The following is a 14,407-nucleotide window of genomic DNA, read 5'->3' on the forward strand; positions in this document are numbered from 1 at the left end:
CAGTTATCCTCATATGCTCTGGACCTCTTAAAAGCACACTAGAAAAAATTCATGGTGCTATAAGGCAAGAAGAATAAATAAAAGACATGGACTTTGGAAAGGAAGTAATAAAATTGCCATTCTGTGCACATGACATGAAAGCATATGTAGGAAATCCAAACTATCTCCATCCCACAAAAGAAACAAAACAAAACAAAACAAACAAAAAAACCCACCTATTTAAATTATTCATAGGTGAAATTAGATCACTAGATGCAAGGTCAATATGCAAAAATCAATTGTATTTCTATATAATAGCAATAAATATCAGAACACCTTCACTTTTAAATAGCATTTTTGATAGCTAAAAAATCAAACATCCAGAAATTAAGTCTGGGTAAAAAATATCAATGAGAAAATTAGAGCAGACCTGAATAGGTGGAGAGATATGCCACTTTGATGGATTGAAAGACTCACTATTGATTAAATGTCAATTCTCTCCAAATTGATCTATAGGTTCCATATTATCCCAAACAAAATCACAGCAGGTGTTTTGTTTGTGGAAGCTGATTTAAGCATTCATATGATAAGGCAAAGACTCTAGAATGACCAAATCAATTTTGCAGCAGAGAAACTTTTGAGGATTTAGATTACCAGATATTAAGTCTCATCATAAAGGGAAAGGAATATCTTCTCAATATTCTTTTCAATGAGTGGCGTTGGGTCAGTTGAATATCCATAAGAAGAAATGGATTTAAGAAGAAGAAGAAGAAGAAGAAGAAGAAGAAGAAGAAGAAGAAGAAGAAGAAGAAGAAGAAGAAGAAGAAGAAGAAGAAGAAGAAGGATTCCATCCAGAAGAAAATTATCTTGTTTCCTATATAATAACTATACACAAAATTTAATATGAAACAAGTGATAAATGTAAATGGTAAAACAATGAAGCTTTTTTTTAAAAAATTATTTATTTATTTATTTCTTTATGAAAGACACAGAGAGTCAGAGACATAGGCAGAGGGAGAGGCAGGCTCCATGCAAGGAGCCGGATGTGGGACTTGATCCCAGGACTCCAGGATCACGCCCTGGGCTGAAGGCAGATGCTCAACCGCTGAGCCACCCAGGGATCCCAACAATGAAGCTTTTAATAGAAAATATAAGAGAATATCTTTATGACCTTGGGTGGGCAAGGATTTCTTTTTTTTTTTAATTTTTTTATTGGAGTTCAAATTGCCAACATATAGCATAATACCCAGTGCTCATCCCGCCAAGTGTCTCCCTCAGTGCCCATCACCCAGTCACCCCAACCCCCTGCCCACCTCCCTTTCTACTACCCCTTGTTTCTTTCCCAGAGTTAGGAGTCTCTCATGTTTTGTCACCCTCACTGATATTTTCACTCCTTTCCCTTTATTCCCTTTCACTAATTCTTATATTCCCCAAATGAATGAGACCATATAAGGTTTGTACTTCTCAGATTGATTTATTTCACTCAGCGTAATACCCTCCAGGTCCATTCATGTCGAAGCAAACGGTGGGTATTTGTCATTTCTAATGGCTGAGGAATATTCCATTGTATACATAAACCACATCTTCTTTATCCATTCATCTTTCGATGGACACTGAGGCTCCTTCCACAGTTTGGCCATTGTGGACATTGCTGCTAGAAACGTCGGGGTGCAGATGTTCCAGCGTTTCACTGCATCTGTATCTTTGGGGTAAATCCCCAGCAGTACAATTGCTGGGTCGTAGGGCAGGTCTATTTTTGACTCTTTGAGGAACCTCCACACAGTTTTCCAGAGTGGCTGCACCAGTTCACATTCCCACCAACAGTGCAGGGGGGTTCCCCTTTCTCCACATCCTCTCCAACATCTGTTGTTTCCTCTCTTGTTAATTTTCCCCATTCTCACTGGTGTGAGGTGGTATCTCATTGTGGTTTTGATTTGTATTTCCCTGATGCCAAGTGATTCGGAGCATTTCCTCATGTGCTTGTTGGCCATGTCTATGTCTTCCTCTGTGAGATTTCTGTTCATGTCTTTTGCCCATTTCATGATTGGATTGTTTGTTTCTATGGTGTTGAGTTTCATAAGTTCTTTATAGATCTTGGGAACTAGCCCTTTATCTGATACGTCATTTGCAAATATCTTCTCCCATTCTGTAGGTTGTCTTTGAGTTTTGCTGTTTCTTTTGCAGTGCAGAAGCTTTTTATCTTGATTAAGACCCAATAATTCATTTTTGCTTTTGTTTCTTTTGCCTTCGTGGATGTATCTTGCAAGAAGTTGCTGTGGCCGAGTTCAAAAAGAGTGTTGCCTGTGTTCCCCTCTAGGATTTTGATGGAATCTTGTCTCACATTTAGATCTTTCATCCATTTTGAGTTTATCTTTGTGTATGGTGCAAGAGAGTGGTCTAGTTTCATTCTTCTGCATGTGGATGTCCAATTTTCCCAGCACCATTTATTGAAGAGACTGTCTTTCTTCCAGTGGATAGTCTTTCCCGCTTTGTCGAATATTAGTTGACCATAAAGTTGAGGGTCCACTTCTGGATTCTTTATTCTGCTCCATTGATCTATGTGTCTGTTTTTTGTGCCAGTACCACACTCTCTTGATGACCACAGCTTTGTAGTACAACTTGACATACCTGTTGTGTTCCTCTGGTTTTCTTTTTTAATATTCCCCTGGCTATTCGGGGTCTTTTCTGATTCCACACAAATCTTAAGATGATTTGTTCCAACTCTCTGAAGAAAGTCCATGGTGTTCTGATAGGGATTGCATTAAACGTGTAAATTGCCCTGGGTAACATTGACATTTTCACAATATTAATTCTTTCAATCCATGAGCATGGAATATTTTTCCATCTCTTTGTGTCTTCCTCAATTTCTTTCAGAAGTGTTCTATAGTTTTTAGGGTATAGATCCTTTACCTCTTTGGTTAGGTTTATTCTTAGGTATCTTATGCTTTTGGGTGCAATTGTAAATAGGATTGACTCCTTAATTTCTCTTTCTTCAGTCTCATTGTTAGTGTATAGAAATGCCACTGACTTCTGGGCATTGATTTTGTATCCTGCCACACTGCCGAATTGCTGTATGAGTTCTAGCAATCTTGGAGTGGAGTCCTTTGGGTTTTCTATGTACAGTATCATGTCATTGGCAAAGAGGGAGAGTTTGACTTCTTCTTTGCCAATTTGAATGCCTTTTATTTCTTTTTGTTGTCTCATTGCTGAGGCTAGGACTTCTAATACTATGTTGAGTAGCAGTGGTGAGAGTGGACATCCCTGTTGTGTTCCCTTCCAGTAGGAGCCACTGGAAAGGCTCCCAGTTTTTCCCCATTGAGAATGATATTTGCTGTGGGCTTTTTGTAGATGGCTTTTAAGATGCTGAGGAATGTTCCTTCTATCCCTACACTTTGAAGAGTTGTGATCAAGAATGGATGCTCTATTTTATCAAATGCTTTCTTTGCATCTATTGAGAGGATCATATGTGGTTCTTGTTTTTTCTCTTGTTGATATGACCTATCACATTGATTGCTTTACGAGTGTTGAACTAGCCTTACATCCTGGGGATAAATCCCACTTGGTCATGGTGAACAATCTTCTTAATGTACTGTTGGATCCTATTGGCTAGTATCTTGTTGAGAATTTTTGCATATGTGTTCATCAGGGATATTGGTCTATAATTATCCTTTTTGGTGGGGTCTCTGTCTGGTTTTGGAATTAAGATGATGCTGGCCTCATAGAACAAGTTTGGAAGTATTCCATCTCTCTTTCTATCTTTCCCAACAGCTTAGTAGAATAGGTGTGGTTTCTTCTTCTTCTTTTTTTTAAGATTTATTTATTCATTTGTGATAGACAGAGAGAGAGACAGAGAGGCAGAGACACAGGAGGAGGGAGAAGCAGGCTCCATGCAGGGATCCCGACGTGGGACTCGATCACAGGACTCCAGGATCGCGCCCTGGGCCAAAGGCAGGCGCCAAACCACTGAGCCACCCAGGGATCCCCGGTATGGTTTCTTCTTTAAACGTTTGATAGAATTCCCCTGGGAAGCCATCTGGTCCTGGACTTTGGTGTCTTGGGAGCTTATTGATGACTGCTTCAATTTCCTCCCTGGTTATCGACCCGTTCAGGTTTTCTATTTCTTCCTGTTCCAGTTTTGGTAGTTTGTGGTTTTCCAGAAATGCGTCCATTTCTTCTTGATTGCCTAATTTATTGGTGTATAGCTGCTCATAATAAGTTTTTAAAATTGTTCGTATTTCCTTGGTATTGGTGGTGATCTCTCCTTTCTCATTCATGATTTTATTAATTTGAGTCTTTTCACTCTTGTTTTTAATAAGGCTGACTAATGGTTTATCTATCTTGTTAATTCTTTCAAAGAACCAACTCCTGGTTTTGTTGATCTGTTCCATAGTTCTTCTGGTCTCGATTTCGTTGAGTTCTGCTCGAATCTTTATTAACAACTGTCTTCTTCTTCTGGTGGAAGGTTTTGTTTGCTGTTCCTTCTCCAGCTCCTTTAGATGCAAGGTTAGCTTTTGTACTTGAGTTCTTTCCAGTTTTTGGATGGATGCTTGTATTGCGATGTATTTCCGCCTCAGGACTGCTTTTGCTGTATCCCAAAGATTTTGAACGGTTGTATCTTCATTCTCCTTAGTTTCCATGCATCTTTTTAATTCTTCTCTAATTTCCTGGTTGACCCTTTCATCTTTTAGCAGGATGGTCTTTAGCCTCCAAATGTTTGAAATCCTTCCAAAATTTTCTTGTGGTTTAGTTCTAGTTTCACAGCATTATGGTCTGAAAATATGCAGGGGACAATCCTAATCTTTTGGTATCAGTGAGACCTGATTTGTGACCCAATATGTGGTCTATTCTGGAGAAAGTTCCATGTGCACTTGAGAAGAATGTGTATTATGTTGTGTTTGGATGTAAAGTTCTGTAAATATCTTGAAATCCATCTGGTCCAGTGTATCATTTAAAGCTCTTGTTTCTTTGGAGATGTTGTGCTTAGAATATCTATTGATTGTAGAAAGCACCGTGTTCAAGTCTCCAAGTATAAGTGTATTATTATCTAAGTATGTCTTAACTTTGGTTATTAATTGATTGATATACCTGGCAGCTCCCCCATTCAGGGCATAAATATTCATGATTGTTAGGTCCTGTTGTTGGGTAGATCCTTTAAGTATGATATAGTGTCCCTCTTCATCTCTTACTACAGTCTTTGGGATAAACTTTAATTTATCTGATATGAGGATTGCTACCCCTGCTTTCTTTTGAGGACGATTTGAATGGTAAATGTTCTCCATCCTTTTATTTTCAAGTTGTAGGTGTCCTTAGGTCTAAAATGAGTCTCTTGTAGACAGCAAATAAATGGGTCTGGCTTTTTTATCCAGTCTAAAACCCTGCACCTTTTGATGGGATCATTAAGCCCATTCACGTTCAGAGTTACTATTGAAAGATATGAATTTAGTGCCATCATGATACCTATTCAGTCCCTGTTTTTGTGGATTATTTCCTTGGACTTCCTCTTTCTTTTACAGAGTCCCCCTTAATATTTCTTGCAGAGCTGGTTTGGTGGTCACATACTCTTTCAGTTTCTGCTTATCTTGGAAGCTCTTTATCTCTCCTATTCTGAATGAGAGCCTTGCTGGATAAAGTATTCTTGGGTGCAGGTTCTTCTCATTTAGGACCCTGAATATATCCTGCCGGCCCTTTCTGGCCTGCCAGGTCTCTGTGGAGAGGTCTGCTGTTAACCTAATACTTCTCCCCATAAAGGTTAGGGATCTCTTGTCTCTTGCTGCTTTAAGGATCTTCTCTTTATCTTTGGAATTTGCAAGTTTCACTATTAAATGTCGGGGTGTTGAATGGTTTTTATAAATTTTAGGGGAGGATCTCTCTATCTCCTGGATCTGAATGCCTGTTTCCCTTCACAAGTTAGGGAAGTTCTCAGCTATGATTTGTTCAAATACACTTTCTGGACCTCTGTCCCTTTCGATGCCCTCTGGAACCCCAATTAAATGTAGATTTTTCCTTCTGAGACTGTCATTTATTTCCTTTAACCTTTCCTAATGATCTTTTAATTGTTTTTCTCTTCTTTCCTCAGCTTCCTTCCCTGCCATCAACTTTTCTTCTGTGTCACTCACTCGTTCTTCTACCTCGTTAACCCTCATCGTTAAGACCTCCAGTTTGGGTTGCATTTCATTTAACTGATTTTTATTTTCGGCCTGATTAGATTTAAATTCTGCAGTCATGAAGTCTCTTGAATCCTTTATGCTTTTTTTAGAGCCACCACTAGCTTTATAATTGTGCTTCTGAATTGGCTCTCTGACATTGAATTGTAATCCAAATTTTGAGATTCTTTCTTTTGTGGTGAGTTCTCCTTCATTTTGCTCAGTGCAGAGTGGCTAAAAACAAGTCGTACTGGAAAAAGGATAAAAAGAGATAAAAGACGAGGGGGGGGCAAACAAACAAAAAAAAATAAGGAGGGGTATCGTCTGATTCTATATACTGTAAGTCCCTCGACTTCCCCTGGAACTTCCCAGCGCTGCTTGGTCAAGAACTTGCTCTTCCCCGGTTCTTCCAGCTGCCTTCTGGGGGAGGGGCCTGCTGTGCTGATTCTCAGGTGTGTGCACCTGGCGGAGCTGCCCAGCCTCCTGCCAGGTGCACGGCTCAGTGGGAGCTGTTTATTCTGTGAGGCCCCGCCCCTACCAGGCACAGGGTGACACCGGGAGGAACAGTGGTGGCGGCCAGGTCTCCAGTCCTAGAGTCAGCCCCCGCAGTAACCACCGCAGCTCTCAGTCCGCAGGGGCCTGGATGCTCCGGGGGCGGGGCCGCCGATCTGCTCAGCTCCGGGCCGCCCGGCGGCAGGAGCGTCCTCGCTGTCCTGTGTCCTCCAGGCCTCTGCCTGTCCGGCGGGGGGAGGAAGCTCCGGATCCCGGGCTGTGTCCCGGCGCCCTGTGCTCCCGGGGCCTGCGCGGCTGGAATCGCGCTCCCGGGCAGCGCAGCCCCCTCCGCGGAGCTGCCGCCCGAGCCCCTCCGAGCTGCTCCCGGGTCCAGCCCTGCGTGCTGCAGCCCTTCAGGGAGCTCGGGGCGCTCTCCCCGGGGCGCAGTTCCTCTGTTACTGTCCGAGGGAGCCCGAGGGCATCCCCGCCCTCCTGGGGTCCTGCTCCAACTCCCTGCGAGCGCCTTTCGGCTGGGAAGGTTGGTGCAGCTCCTGCTTCTCCAAGTCGGTGCTTTCCTGTCCTGGGGACACTCGCCCCGGCCTTAGCCCGGCTCCTTGCGGGGCCCCTCCCCCTTGGATGCTTTTTTATTTTTTCCATCTTCCTACCTTGATAGAAGCGCGAACTCTTCGCACTGTAGCATTCCAGCTGTTCTCTCTCTCTCTCTCTCTCTCTCTCTCTCTTTTTTCCAGCTGTTCTCTCTTTAAATCTCAGGCCGAATTCATAGGTTTTCAGGATGATTTGAAAGTTATCTAGGTAAGTTGGCAGGGACAGGTGACTTGGTGACCCAAATCCTCTGCAATCTTACCCCGCCTCCAAGGATTTCTTAAACAGGGCAGAATAAGCATAACCATTGAAAGATAAAAATTTAGATTTCATTGAATTACTCACTTTAATTCATCAAAAGAGATCATTTGGAGAGTGAAAAAGCAAGCCTCAGACTGGGAGAAGAAATTCACAATGCACATATCTGTAAAGGATTCATCTTGAATATGTAAAATCTCTTACACTTTGATCATAAGAGGACAATCCAGTTTAAAGACAGGCAAAAGGTTTGAATAAAGTCATAAAAGAAGATATGCAAGTAGCCAGCAAGCATATGATAAAGGTATTCAACATCATAATCAGTAGAGAAATGCAGACTAGAAGGACTTTGAGGTACTATATACACAGCCAGAAGAGCTAAAATTAAAAAAAAGAGGGGTTCCTGGTGGCTCAGTCAGTTAAGCATCCAACTCTTGATTTCAGCTCAACTCATGATCTCAGAGTCGTGAGATCGAGCCTTCCATCAGTGTTCAGCATGGAGCTTGCTTAAGATTCTCTCTCTTCCTCCCTCTGCCTCTCTCTCTCTCTTATCTATCTATCTCAGAAAGAGAGAAACAGAGAGAGAAAGAGAGAGAGAAAGGAAGAAAGAAAAGAAGAAGAAAGAAAAAGGAAAAATTAACAATACCAAATACTGATAAGATGTGGGATGATAAGAACTCACAGATTACCAGTGAGAGTATAAATTGGTAAAAACCACAAAGGAAAAATGTTTAGAAGTATCTAATAAGGTTAAATATATGCCTACCTAAAGACGTAGCAACTCTGCTAGTAGTATATACAAGAGAAATGAGGACATATGTCCACCAAAAGACATCTATAAAAACATCCATGTTTTTAAAGATTTTATTTAGTTATTTGAGAGAGAATTAGAGAGAGAGAGAATGCATGAGCCAGAGGTGAGGCAGAAGGAGAGGGAGAAGCAGACTCCCCGCTGAGCAGGGAGCCCCACAGGGGTTCCTTCCCAGAACCCTGAGATCATGACATGAGCCGAAGGCAGATGCTTAACTGACTGAGCCACCCAGATGCCCCGGGAACATCCATGGTAGTTTTATTCATAATACCCCAAACTAAAAACAAACCAAATATGCATCAGGAATATAATGAGGGATGCCTGGGTGGCTCAGTGGTTGAGCACCTGCCTTCAGCCCAGAGTGTGATCCTGGAGTCCTGGGATAGAGTCCCACATGGGGCTCCCTACTGGAGCCTGCTTCTCTCTCTGCCTATGTTTCTGTCTCTCTGTGTGTCTCTCATGAATAAATAAATAAAATCTTTTTTTAAAAGAGTATAATGAATGAATGAATGAAGAAATATATTCACTGCCAGTAATAATGAGAAAGAGAGATAGATGCTATGACATGGATAAATCTCATAGTAACAAAATGAGATAGATGATCCCAATTTAAATGATGTTCAAAGAGAGATAAAATTAATCCATGATATTAAAAGTCAATAGTGCTTACTTCAAGGGCAGTATTTATCAGAAAGGGGCATATAGGAGCTCTTTGGGATGCTGGAATTGTTCTATACTTTTTTTTTAAGGATTTTATTTATTCATTCATGAGACACACACACACACACACACACACACACACACACACACACACAGGCAAAGACACAGGCAGAGGGAGAAGTAAGCTCCATGCAGGGAGCCCGATGTGGGACTTGATCCTGGATCTCCAGGATCACTGCTGAGCCACTCGGGCTGCCCAGGAATTGTTCTATGTCTTTCTTTTTTTTAACTTTTTTTTTAATTTTTAATTTTTATTTATTTATGATAGTTACACAGAGAGAGAGAGAGAGAGAGAGAGAGGCAGAGACATAGGCAGAGGGAGAAGCAGGCTCCATGCACCGGGAGCCCGACGTGGGATTCGATCCCGGGTCTCCAGGATCGCGCCCTGGGCCAAAGGCAGGCGCCAAACCACTGCGCCACCCAGGGATCCCTTGTTCTATGTCTTGATCTAGGCAGTGGCTCTACAAGTGAATACATATGTAACATTCGTGGGGTTGTTCACTTAAAGAGTTGCGCACTTTATATATAGTGTACTTCTACAATAAATGTTTTTCAAATCATGGGATAAAGAAGAAATCATAATGAAAATTATAAAATATTTGGAACTGAAAGCATTGCATATCAAAATTTGTGGGCTACAGCTAATGCAGAACTTAGAGGGCTATTTATAGCCTTGACTGTACATATTAGAAAACAAGAAAGATGGAAAATTAATGAGCTATCCAACTTTTAAAAATGCCAGGAAAAGAACCATAGAGAAATGCTAAAGAAATTTGGCAGAAATATGTTAAAAGCAGAATTAATATAATGGAAAAAAATCGTAGCTCAGGCGAGAAATGCATGTAAAGAAAGCAATCAACAGAAGCCACGGCCACGAGGCAGTAGAAGCCATTAGAGAGAAGAAAATGAATAGCAGTAATGAGTTAGTTGCAGAGAGAAGAAACAGAAGCATCAAAATGGACCAACCCCATGAGAGGGAGTGCAGCATAATCTACTCTGTGACTCTGTGATGTGGCAATTTCTGGAGTAGCTGTTTTGTTCTAGAGCTGTAGTCAGACTACGAGAGGTACAGCTGTATTAGGAACTGTGCTTTCAATTCTCCATGAAGACCCTTGACAGTGTGGCCTGATCTCCCTTAGTTTCACAGGAATTCCTGAAATAGGTTCTTATCATTAGAGGTAACTTGACCTTGTCTCTTAATTCTTGCAACCCGACCAACATCTTTTCTCTCTTGTTTTGCTAACAGCATGCCACATAGCCTCCTGGGAATCACTCCTTACACATTCTGATTACAAATGGTTTTGTTTCCTGAGGTGCTGACCCAATCCTGCAGTTCTGTGTTGGGCCCACGATCCAGGCATGGTGGACCATGGACAGGCACCCGCCCAGGCAGGCCAATGGGGGGTCATTCTCATGACTTGGTAGGAAACCATGGGGAAGCTGGTGATCTCTTTCCTTGAGGTTATTAGCCCGGCTGAATTAAGCCTGTAGTTACTGATGACCATCTTTCCAACACAGTGGGAAGAATGCCTTGCCTGGGACTAAAGCCAACATAGAGGACAGTAGAGCAGAGATGAAGAATGAGAGAAACGTGTGAGAACAACTGCAAACAGTATCGTCTGAGATCCTGGATTTAGCTGGACCTAAAGGCAATCGCTTTTTTGCTTAAACAAATTTGTTCTACATTTCTGCATTTGCAATCTGATGTCCTAATAGCAAGAGTTGACCAAAACAAAAAAACCTATCCCAACTACTTAAAAAAAAAAATCTATCATTGCTCCTTCAGCAACACTCAGAATCTCTCTGTAGTTTCTCCCTTCATGTTACACTTAGTTTATTCTTTTCAAATGAGTGCTTATGAGATGGTTTCCACACAATATGTAATATGGATAAAATATTTGCTGATTGCCAAAGTTTTCATTAAATTTCAGATGATTCAGCTGGTAGTTTAAATTTAAATTTGGAAGATGAATATAGTCATTTGGCAGAGTTCAGGTACCTTCAGCAGTTAGGATACAAACATGCCTGCCCTGAAGAATTGTTCTTCTCTTTCTGTGGAGCTTCCTGGACACAGGCTGCTAACATGAGACTTAAAATTAGCGGCACGATCGAAATACTCAGAAAGATCGGGGTTCTTAGAAACTGTGTGGAGCTCTCATCAGTTTTCAAATAGTTGGAATTCAAACCTTCTGTTATCCTCAATTTCCCCCACGGAGTCCATGAGTAAAGGAAATAGGATCTCAGCAGTATTAACGGAGCCAGCAGGATAAGTGCTGAGCTAATCTCCATTCCACCCTGTGATCTGCTCTGAGCTGGGCCTTGGCTAAGGCTCCGTGTGTGCCCTCTTTCGGGAAACTGCTCTCCTCCAGAGAAAAGCCCGCATTCCTACACCGGAAACGCTGAAAGGATTCTCTGGTGCTTTCGAAGGGCCAGGCATGACATGAAGGAAGCTTGCGGTTTTCACTGTGGTGGTTTTCAATTGCAGCTTTAATAGAGTGAATTTTGGCAGATATTTCTTCTGAGTTAACGCTAATCAGTAGTTAATGGGACAAAGCTGGAGACACTGCAGATGACTGGATTATTCTTGCCTCTGAATTGGAGTCTTAACTGGTGAAATGTACAGCTTCCCAAAGGAGGCTGTTCAAACAACAACTACCTCCTCCAGCAAGCAACTTCTCTCACCATGGCTGTGATGGTTTTCGGGTATAGATTTCTCCCTTCCCCCTGAATTTAGCAAGATGCATTCCCATTTTAAGAGCTGCTGAAAACAAAGCACTTTTCAGCAAACAAGCAACAGGAGTATTTTTTCTGGCTTGCTGCCTTGCTCATTTTGTTTCTAAAGGCTGATAGTGTTACATCAATGTAAGGCGATATACCAAATCTGATTTACAAATATTTAATTATTGAATAAATACAGATAAAACTGCATCTAAAGTTCTCCAAGGAACTGAAAACCAAGACACATGTCTGCCTCCTACCAGGACTTAATACTTGCAAGTAACTTTTGTTAAACATACATTTTTTTTTCTTTTACTATGCTCGTCATTTTATCTCTGGTGTTTAGCTTAAATACATCTTGGATAAGTGAATAAATGAACAGATAAATTCTAGTTCCCTGTGGAAATCTCTCTCTCTTTTTTTTTAAGATTTTATTTATTTATTCATGAGACACACACACACACACACACATAGAGAGAGAGAGAGAGAGGCAGAGAGAGAAGCAGGCTCCATGCAGGGACCCCAATGCGGAACTCGATCCTGGGACTCCAGGATCACATCCTGGGCCAAAGGCAGGAACTCAACCACTAGGCCACCCAGGGATCCCCTTCTTTTTTTTTAAGATTTTATTTTTGTGTATATCTACACCTAACGTGGGGCTTGAACTCACAACTCTGAGACCAAAAGTCACATGCTCCACCAATGGAGCCAGCCAGGCAACACTTTCTTTCTTTTTTGACCAAACTTTGGCATTGAAAACATTTTTTTCATTATTTGATCAGTTTTAGCAACTTTAGTGTCAAATAGTTTGCAATTAAGCCCCTGTTGCTTGAGGTCATGTAGAAGCCTTTGGTTTATCATGTCTCTGGATGTCTTTCTTTTAAGGAATTGTTCCCTCTCCCTTAGATTTTGTCCCAGAAACCCGAAAAATAGGGACTAAGAAGGAAAATACAATATTTATCTTCTTTCTTAGAATTGGCTGGTAATCACACAGGCCTAACAGATTTTCCCTATTCATTGGTCAGTGTAACTCTGAAGGATGGGTAATGTTTCTTTCAAAGACCCTGATCTGCAAAATCAGGTCAGACAGTGTCAAATCAGAAGCAGATTCCATTTCCCCAGAGGGACAATGTGTTCTGAAGAAACAGAGCAAAAGTTTTCAGAGCTTTTACATTGCTCTACACATCATGTCCAAGGATGCTCTCCTCTATAATTTATCTCAGTAATTTCACTGTGAATTTTTAATATAGAAAGAAAACTTCTTTCAAGCACCTGTAAGTTCAACCATCTGTCTGTCCCTTTAGCATAGGATTATGCCTATGATGGTGTGTGTCAGTGTGTGCAGTTTTCAGTGAAGGCATTTATTTCCTTGTTTTTTTTTTTTTAATTGAAATCGAATTTGCCAATAGATAGTATAACACCCAGTGCTCATTACACCCCATACCCTCCTTAATGCCTATCACCCAGTCACCACATCCTCTCCACCTAACTCCCCTTCCACAACACTTTGTTTCCCAGCGTTAGCCGTCTCTCATGGTTTTTCCCCACTGCTTTCCAGAGTGGCCGTGCCAGCTTGCATTCCCACCAACAGTGCAAAAAGGTTCCCCTTTCTTCACATCCTCGCCAACATTTGTTGTTTCCTGTCTTGTTAATTTTAGCCGTTCTCACTGGTGTAAAGTGGTATCTTATTGTGGTTTGGATTTTATTTCCCTGGTGCCAAGTGATGTGGAACATTTTTTCATGGGCTTGTTGCCCATGTGTAGGTCTTTGGAGAAATGTCTGTTCATGTCTTCTGCCCATTTCTTGACTGGATTGTTTTCAGTGAAGGCATTTGTTTCCTTCCTTGGTTTTAGAGGACCATTCCTTGCTTCAACAGTTTCAGTAACTTACAACATCGCACTACTGGGTTTTCCAACAACTCAACTTTTGCTAGCAGGGACTCAACCCAGTGTCTTTTTTAACCTATATTTTTTTAAAAATCCCAAATCTGGACACACCAATCTATTGAGCTTTGGATTATGTTTTGAAGCATGACCTTTTGAAGTGGTCAACTTTTCTCTCTGCTGCCGTGCTACTCATTCTATTGTTTTCTTTCACCTATCCTCACTTGAGGATCATCTCTGATTCCTACACAAAATGAGTTATTTTTGTATTTATTCCATGTAATTATGACTTCACTTTAAGAGTTAAAATTTAGGATTTTGTGAAATACTGGAATGTTTTTCTTCTCCACCACAACTTTGTTACTGCTGGTTTCCGGCCTCCTGGCCATGAGGTCTGGGCAGTTGCCTCAGTCTTCCTCTTCATCCCTAGCTGGCCACATCCTGAAACATGTAAATGCCCATCGCCAATCAAACATCCTAGCTTCTAAGCCCCCCGACCTCTCAATGCCAGGGATTCTCATCTATAGTCAAAAATCTATTCCCATGGGCCACACTCTGGGGCTATGTCATAACTTAGAGCTGATCTTCAACTAACACTCTACACATTAGGAATTAGCATTTGTCAGCACTCTCTTATTCTTCCAGTTCACTCTTTTGCTCTCAGTATGTCTAATCCATGTCTGGTCCTTTGAGCCGCTTAATTTTCTTCCAATTTACCACATCCCCTTAGGTGACAACTTTGGTACATCACTGTATTTACTGACTTCTCTTCATGTCCTTCTGTTTTACTGGATTCACAA

The sequence above is a fragment of the Canis lupus genome, chromosome 11 (genome assembly GCF_003254725.2).
Source record: "Canis lupus dingo isolate Sandy chromosome 11, ASM325472v2, whole genome shotgun sequence".
Lineage (NCBI taxonomy): Eukaryota > Metazoa > Chordata > Mammalia > Carnivora > Canidae > Canis > Canis lupus.